The following is a 9,566-nucleotide window of genomic DNA, read 5'->3' as shown; positions in this document are numbered from 1 at the left end:
TCACTTATAGTAGCTAGCAACTCTTCATTTATACTTGGACAACTTCCAGGTACTTTACTTTAATCCATCCTACTGTTGCCCCCTGCTGGACTACTGTTTTTAAGACCGTTCTAAGAGTTTGTTCACATATAGAGGATTTATGGAATTTTATTTTCCTTAAAAAAATATATAAAAAATAAAAAACAAATATTTCCTAGCATTGTGAATCCCAACCACGGCCAGCACACAACCCTGCACGTGTGGGTGAGGTACTATGCGTGGGTGATCCACTTTTCACGTCTGTGAAAAGCAAATCTTTTTTTTCCCTTTTTATTGCATATTTTTTATGGTCGGTGAAAAACAGCTGACTCATAGATGTCATCCGTCTGTTTCATGGACCCATAGTTTTTCATCGATGTGAATGTAATGCATCTGAGATACATCATTAGTGAAAAAATAAGACGTGCTTCTGTTGTATTTTTGCAAAAACACAGATGATTGAATACATACATATGGGTACATATGGCATGTGCAAAAATTGGAGATGGCATACAGATGTGATTTGTGGATGTGTGAAAAAGACTTGAGACTGGAATCCCACAGACAGTGTTTACTACAATGTCTCATGCGGTTTTTCGAGCTAATATCAAAAGCGTATGCAAAAAATCCAAATTGAAAAATGTCCACATTGAATTCCTATTGTTTGGGTGGCCATGACTCTGTTTAACCCCATTGAACTGGGCTAATCAACATGCTGACCCATGGCAGAAATAGCCTGGGGTCGAATATCTCAGGTCAGATATTTCTGATGTGTAACACAACTTTAGACAGCGTATACAGCTGTTCTGCATTTGTATTTTTGTATCATCATTTGTTTTACTTTTTATTTCAAAAGCCTTGTTTTGTTTGTTAACATTTAGGTTACATGAATCATCAAATATCATGTGGAAACGCATGAAAAAATCAGTTTGACTTTATTTTGTATGCTGTTTAATTATAATTCTAAATACAGTGGTCTCTTGACTTTCGCGGGTCCGACCTTCATGGAAGGGCTATACCACAGGTTTTAATATTAATGGAAGGATACTCCGTTGTTTGTTTGAACACCACGGGTTTTCCCACGGCCGCTCATCAATATCATCAGAAAAGTTTTGTGTATCTTCTTCAATAGTGAGTACCCATATCATTTCATATACTGTACTGTACTGTACGTAGACTATTTTGGATATGAACAGTATTGCAGGACATCCCCTAACATGAGATTAAACACCGCATCTCCACTTCACGGAAATTTGACTTTCGCGAGCGGCCTTGGAACATATCCCCTGCGAAAGTCAAGGGACCACTGTAGTTTTTTGTAGTTTATTATGCAAATAATTATGGTTATTAGGATACCACATATGTTTTTTTTGTTGACTTGCAAATATTTAATAAAATACTAATTGTAGCAAAAGTTTTAGTTTTCTGACTTTTTACATTCTTTTTTTTTTTACGGCTATTGTTATTATTTGTAATTATTTTTTTTCCATTCCAAACATTTCCTATATATATCCTGTTTAAATTTCCTTTTAGGCGGGGCAAGATGTAGTTTTTATTGATACCGTTTGGGAAGGTCTGATGATTTGATCACTTTTTATTCAGTTTTTTAGGAGACAAAGTATTGAAAAAAATCACCATTTGACTATTTTGATTTTTTTTCCCCACTACAAAGTTCAGCGTATGGGATAAATATTTTGTATTTTAATAGTTTGCAAATTTTTGAGCATTTTTATGATTATTATTATTTAGATGCTGCAGTCAAGTTTAACTGCGGCATATGTATTATGAGCCCTCTCCATACATCCCCTTGACGTACATCATTGGTCATTGAGGGGTTAAATAAATCGGTATGCCCTAGCAAATGGCTATCCTTACAGACAGCAGTCCTACACTGAATACTGAACTTTCTGCCCATACATAGAAGTTTCTGAGATTTTCTGAACTCAGTTTGATCAGGACTATGGCTGTAGGGCTAGTTCACACGGGGACAAGGAGGCGGATTTTGACAGCGGATTTTGCCTCAAACTCTGTCTTCATAGAATGGCGGTCTATGTAGAGGGCTAGCTTTTTTTTTTCCGCTAGCGTTTTTTTCCGACATGACCTTTCTTCAGGCATTTTCCATCTGAAGAAAGCAATCGAAGTGAATGGGAAGCGAAAAATGCATGTTTTTTTCCGCACGTTTTTTTGCATCACTTTATGGGAGGGGAAATCCGCCTGACGTTTTTTGAAATAAAAACGCTCCACAAAAAGCGCAAGATCCAAAAAAACACTTCCTAATTAGGACACTTTTTTTTTCAGGACCAAAATAAGCCCACACGTAATTTACGTGTGAACTAGCCCTAACTGAATTGCAGATGTATTCACATGGGTAGATATTTCTACAGTCCCAGAAAATGTAGTGATTCAGCATCCAGTATAGTATCGACTTAAAAAATTACTTTTATTAGACCATTTAAAATTCCATTAAAAGACCATTTAAAATAGATATTTCTACAGTATACATTTTGATACCCTTGAAGAAAAAAGTCAAAAAAGTTCACTTCCTCGTAAAAAAAAATAGATCCATAAAACTGATAAAAATGGTATGTAACTTTCTATCTTTATAGACAGATATTATTGCAGCATATGTGTTTTATTAGTTACATGCCTGAAGCTGGGCACATGATATGAACCCAGACATAGTTACTCACAATACTGAGGACATAGCTTAGTCAATGTGCAGGACCTTTGTTAAATGAATGTGAGCATCCGGCCTTTTGCACTGTCTGGAACGGCCGGGCACTCCGCCAGTTTGGCTGTGGTTTCACTGAGATTGTGTTTGTTCCATTTTACATTTTGCATAACCTTTATATAAAAGAGTCTGAGACAGAAGACCGGTTAGATGAAAAGCAATCCCGCCACATTGCTGACACCATCTGGGGACGTTACAACTGAAATAATCTGACTATTACCACCGCATGCAACTTACTTGCTGTTTTTTTAAGTGTGAGATTCTAGTTTATACCAGGAAAGACAGTGGTAGGACTAGCATATCCAGTCTTAATATAGTCACAGACTGGTGCATAGCGTGCCAGATCTAGAAAGAGGCTCTGGTCTCCTAATAAACCAGGCGTATTCTGTGCAGTAAAATTCAAGTTTAGACTGGTCAGTAACTGTGTAGATTTCATGTATGGCTGACACTAGAGATGAGCGAATAGTATTCGACCGAATAGTAGTATTTGATCGAATACCTCCCTTTGCATAGTTATTGGTGTACTTGATCGAATACCACGCGGTAAATATTCGAATCTCCTCCCACCTTCCCTGGCGCAGGGGAGGTATTCGATTGAAACTACTCGCTCATCTCTAGCTGACACCAGTTTTCTAGTGTGAACTATAGTAAATCCGTTTTGTGTCCCTGCCCCGGGCCCAGCTCTCTCCCTGCTTCACCTACTTTAGCAAAAAATTGCAGAGTATGGCACCGATGTAGGAAAATTGTGCCACAATTACACTGCTATAGGTAGGTTAATAAATTTACTACTTCGTGGCAAAGTAATGACTTGACTTTAGAGAAAGAACTCTAAGCCAAGACTTGGATTGAACCAAGAGTACCCTAGCCCCTCCACTAACTGCAAAGCTTGGTCTATTCACTGTACTACATACAGAGAGGCAGTGTTGGAATGGGGTACCTAGTGCCCACCAATTAAATTCATTCTGGGGGCCAACTAGTTTAATGTATTAATTGCTAAAATGTTACCAACATAAATTTATGTTGGTAACATTTTAGCAATTAACAGATTGCTGTCCTGAGGCCCAATCTGTAGCCTGTAGAGATGAGCGAGTACTGTTCGGATCAGCCGATCCGAACAGCACGCACGCATTGAAATGAATGGACGTAGCCGGCATGCGGGGGGTTAAGCGGCCGGCCGGCGTCAAAGCGGAAGTGCCAGGTGCTTCCATTCATTTCTATGGAGCGTGCTGTTCGGATCGGCTGATCCGAACAGTACTCGCTCATCTCTAGTAGCCTGTGGCCTGACTCTTGTCTTGGACTAGGCTCCCTTTGCTCTCAATGTACACAAAGCTGCAGGCCTCAGGCAGCACAAAGACACTGCAAGAGATCTGATTATTGGGACCCCTATAATGTGATTGAGAAGATGGGGCCAGAGAGGAAGGCTACTGGTTGGCCTAACACCTAGTATTGTGCCTGTGGGGTGATGTGGCTTAGGGCCTGAGGGCTTAGCCTGATAGCAGGGGTGCTGTTGGGTGGCTGGGACACTCCCATTGTGGATACCATGCAACGACACATCTAATAGGTTTATACAGCTTGATTAAAATGTATACTATACCAAAGAAACTGAGCCACACACTACGAAATTATGCGACAAGTCTTTGTCTAATGTAAAGAAATCAATTGTTGTAGGAGGTGTAGACATAACTCCCAACTGTTCCAGATTCAGCAGGGGAGTTCCTGATTTTGGGTGCTGTCCTGCTGTCCCTGAGAGCCATATACCAGCTTCAACTCAATGCCACTAGGCAGCCGGCAGCAGACAGTATAGTGGCTCTATGGTAATAAAGTGAGAAACTATTACAATTTTTTGTTTAAAGAGGACCTTTCACCACTTTTGGGCACATGCAGTGTTATATACTGCTGGGAAGCTGACAGTGCGCTGAATTCAGCGCACTGTCGGCTTTCCCGATCTGTGCCCGGTGTGAAGAGCTTACGGTCCAGTACCGTAGCTCTTCTATGGTCAGAAGGGTGTTTCTGACCATTAGCCAGTGACGTCCTTCTGCCTCGCGGCGCCTATCGCGCTGTGCTGTGGAGCAGGGAGGAACGCCCCTCCCTCTGCTCACACAGCTCGTCCATAGACGAGTATTATCAGGAGCGGGAGGGGGCGTTCCTCCCCGCTCCACAGCACAGCGTGATTGGCGCCGCGAGGCAGAAGGACGTCTCTAGCTAATGGTCAGAAACGCCCTTCTGACCATAGAGCACTACGGTACCGGCACCGTAAGCTCTTTACAGCGGGCACAGATCGGGAAAGCCGACAGTGCGCTGAATTCAGCGCATTGTCAGCTTTCCAGCAGTATATAACACTGCATGTGCCCAAAAGTGGTGAAAGGTCCTCTTTAATATAGCGTGGGGCCACAAGAAGGGGATAAAATTGTGTGGGGGCCACAAGTTGGAAGCATTATTTATTCTGTATGTGAGTCTCAATGAGGGAGCATTATAAGTTAAGGGCCACAATGTGGGAGCATTATAGAATGGGGGCCAAATAGGAAGAATCATAGTGTGTGGAGTCCACAAGAAGGAGGCATTATACTATGGGGACTACAAGGGGTGCAGTATACTGTGTGGTGGTCACAAGGGGAACATTGTAGTGTATGGAGGTAGCTGTAATGTGTTCTGGCCACAAAAGGGACATTAAATAGTGTGGGGGCACGAAAATGTGTAGGGCACTAATGGGGCATTATATTGTGTCAGGCCCACTACAGGGACATTATGTTGTGTTGGGGCAAGGGACTGGGTGTGACAAAGCAGGATGACATGGGGATGGGTTCAAGGCATGTTTAATGATAAGTAAATTTGCCATGATGTGCTGACCTTTCTATTTGCCGCAATTTCACTGCATAAACAGGTAGCCACAAGCTAACTCGCCACACCGAATGGGGCAAATCAGTATATGGATCTGTGGAAGTAAATCCAGTATACCTCATCTGTGACAAATACTTCACTTATTTGTGGCAATAGCCATCTTGGCTAAACAACCTCCAGCTGTTGGATGCATTTTTAGCTGGTAGGTGCATTAATTCTGAAATTTCCCCACAGTGGGACTATTAAAGGATTATCTTATCTTAATTCTAGTAAGTCTACATTTTGGAGAGCAAACGGAAACCATCTAACCCAAAAACTCATTCTCCTTGGAATAGAATATAGCGGTGCAGATATCACTATAGCATTGTTCCATAACAAGAAAATAACCGCTGACTGCATAGAGCTGACCACAGATGAGTGTACATTGTCCCATGAGAGTAAACAATTGAGTATTATTTTCACAGCATCGGCAGCAATAAGTGTTTCATTATGGATGAAGCCTGTAACACGGCCAATAAAAACTTAATCCCAGACAATGTGTCATCAGAAAATTACCTACAGTACTGTTTAAAGGAACCTTTTACTGTCTCTGCCAAGTCCAGCTCTTTTCATTATTTAATAGGTGCTGCTCCACTTGAGGCACCAAAACTAACTGCATTGATTGCTCAGGAAATGTGGGGGCTACAGAAACACAGTGATGCTGGTGTGCTCGGAGCACAAGGGGAACGCCCCCTGTACTCTCTGAGCATAATTTGCATATGAAAGTAAAGGGTTTTTCACAGAAATGATGGGGAGCACAAGAGGAAGAAAGGTATGAGTAGAATGGCTTTGTAAAGGCTATTCCAAAATGGAATTAGTTAAAAATATGATTTTCAAATGATAGAATCCCTTTAAGGGTGTGTAATCTGTAGCTTGGGCTTTAATTCTCTCCTAGGGATGAAGGCCAGCCCTCTGTCCTCTCTCAGCATGTATGCAACGCTTCCATGTGTAACGTGAGGTCATCAGGTATGCACAGTACACTCTGTACTACGTTTTCTGAACACTTTCGGAAATCCGAGATAGGACAGAAGGTCCTCTGATATAACAGCGCGTGTCATATTAAAATCTGTGGATAAAAGTTATATGGACCTCAGAGCCACAGAACAGACTGGACTAGCGAAATAGACACTTGTTGGACTCTTGTGAGAGAGAGGGGGGGTACACAAATTTATGTAGAGACTACCTCAGTAAGGTAAGCACAGACTGTAAGACACATATACCAACTGCCAGCTCATGCCCAATTTACAGTGGTAACATTACAAGTATTGTACCTTCAAACTTGGATGCTGTTTTTTTTTTTTTTTGGGGGGGGGGGGGGGTTGTAGATTGTGAGCCCCATATATACTTTTTTTTTCTTCTTCCTATCAGTATGTCTTTGTAGTATGGGAGGAAATCCACGCAAACACAGAACTTACAAACTCCTTGCAGATGTTGTTCCTGGCAAATTTGGATTGGCAGGATTTGAACCCAGGACTCCAGCACTGCAAGGCTGCAGTGCTAACCACTGAGAAACCATGTTGCCCCTAACTTGGATGCTGTTCTACGTCAAGTACAAGTTGCCAGTTACACAGTTCCTGCATACCTTATGTCTTCTACATCTTATTTTTGTACGACCATCATGGGCACTCCAACTTCCTTCACATGTAAGATAACTGACTATTTCTATGTGCCCAATTAGAAGCACTACTATCACCATTTGGTACTCTATAGGATCCCTCCGCACTGCACTAGCCCAGGAGAACTGGAAGGATTGGTTGAGCCTTTAAAGGGGATCTATCAGCAAAATTATGCTGTATGAGCCCCACATATGCCTGAATAGCCTTTAAAAAGGCTATTCAGGCACCACTAATCTTATTTTAAACCCCCTCCCCATTTTAAAATATTACCCTAAAAACGATTATTCAAATGATACTTATGGTGGGTGGTCGTGCACTGTCGGACTGTTGGATATCATCTTGCTGTCACGCCTTCCTCTTCTTTCTTCTTCCAGCGACACCCTCCTATTCTCGCTCTTCCACGCCTTGATCTTCTTTTCTTCCGGAATGAAGAAGTTCGCAAGCATAGTTCTAAGGGGTACTTAGAACCACAACAAAAATGGCGCCGGAGCGTGCGCGCACGCGTGGGATTTGAACACAAGCCACCGGAAGAACAGAAGATCAAGGCGTGGAAGAGCCAGGACAGGAGGATGTCACTGGAAGAAGAGGAAGGCGTGACAGCAAGATGACGTCCGACAGTGCACGACCGCCCACTGTGCACGGGTAAGTATCATTTGAATAATCGTTTTTAGGGTATTATTTTAAAATGGGGGGGGGGGTTAAATTAAGAATAGCAATGCCTGAATAGCCTTCAGGAATATGTGGGGCTCATACAGCGTAATTTTACTGATAGAGCCCCTTTAACCACTTTGACCATTTCAGGTACTACTACTCCTGGCCTCCCCCAACATGGCTGCTGCAGAAGTACAGACTAACCCTGGATCTGAGTAGCATAGGAACAGAAGTGGCAGAGGCCTGGTGAAGTGAGTGATGTTTCTTTTATGTTCTTATGTTATACATGGTAATGTATAATATGTTTGGTTTTGCTTATTTATTTTTATTTCAAATCTAGGGAAGGGGGGGGGGTGATTAGAATTTTTAGTTTATTTTTGTTTTTTTTAATTGAATATCCCATAGACTGCAATATAAGTGTATTACAGTCTATGGGACTTTTGCTACTCAGCTATTGAGGCTGGCCATAGACCAACCTCAATAGCTGTAATTCGATGACAGGCCTGGGAGCCTTCATTTGGCCTCTGTCCTGAAACAGGACAGTTCCCACAATCTTGTCGCATGTGAGTCATCCTGCATTGGCCTAGTCACAGGCCTGTGGGGAATTTTTTGACTTTGGGGGGTGTCAGCAAATACAATTACAATGCAGCGGAGACTCAGTGGCTATGGCGGCCACTCTTGTTCAGAGTGGCCACTATCATTAAACACCTAGCATCTGTCATAACAGATGTCAGAAAGGGGTTAAAAAGGACCTAACACCACTTGCACTTACTCCAACTTGTTGCATTCTGTAATAGGTGCCACTCAATAATTCCAGTACAGTTGGAATTTTCTCTAGTCCCCACCATTCCTGAGCAATCTGTGCTGTTATATTAAGCATCCAATATGCTAATTAAGTAGTCTGATGTCATGTGGGCGGCCCTGATATGGAGCAGATAGTCTGAGACCACCCACCTGATAGCGCCTATTCAGCATGTTGAGTCCTTGAAATAACAGAAATGATTGCTTGGTCAGGCCTCAACAAAAAAATTCCAACTACCGCGACAGAATCAGAAGTGCAGGGCCTATTAAAGGGGCTCTATCATTGGGAAAAGTCATTTTTAACTAATCACATCCTTGCATAGCCTTTACAAAGGTTACACCTACCTTTAGTATGTAAATTGCCTCAGTGGTTTCTGAATAAGTCTGTTTTTATTCATATGCTAATTAGACTGGTGCACGATGAATAGTGCACCCTCTTTGCTATTATTTCCTATGGGTGTATACAGCACAGGCTGCTGCTGATTACTCGGCTTCCTGTTTGCACACACACATAGGAGATAATAGCAGAGACGAGTGCTGCTGCGAACTTCCTGTGCTGGCTGGAAGCTCATTAGCATATGAATAAAAACGCACTTATTCAAAAACCACGGAGGCAATTTACATACTAAAGGTAGGTGTGAAGTAGCATTTCTAAAGCCTATGCAAGGATGTGATTAGTTAAAAATGACTTTTCCCAATGATAGAGCCCCTTTAAAGGATCCAAAGAGCTGGAGTTGGTGGAGGTGGTGAGAGCTTGACAATCGCAAGAGCATCTGGAAGATGACGCATCAGAAACCGCTGGCCGCCATTAATACATGCAAAAAAGTTTACAATTTTCTGTTGGACTGCATTCATAGCCATTCTAGGTCATA

Source organism: Leptodactylus fuscus, chromosome 3, assembly GCF_031893055.1.
Source record: "Leptodactylus fuscus isolate aLepFus1 chromosome 3, aLepFus1.hap2, whole genome shotgun sequence".
Classification (NCBI taxonomy): Eukaryota; Metazoa; Chordata; class Amphibia; order Anura; family Leptodactylidae; genus Leptodactylus; species Leptodactylus fuscus.
Note: the sequence above shows the minus strand (reverse complement) of the source record.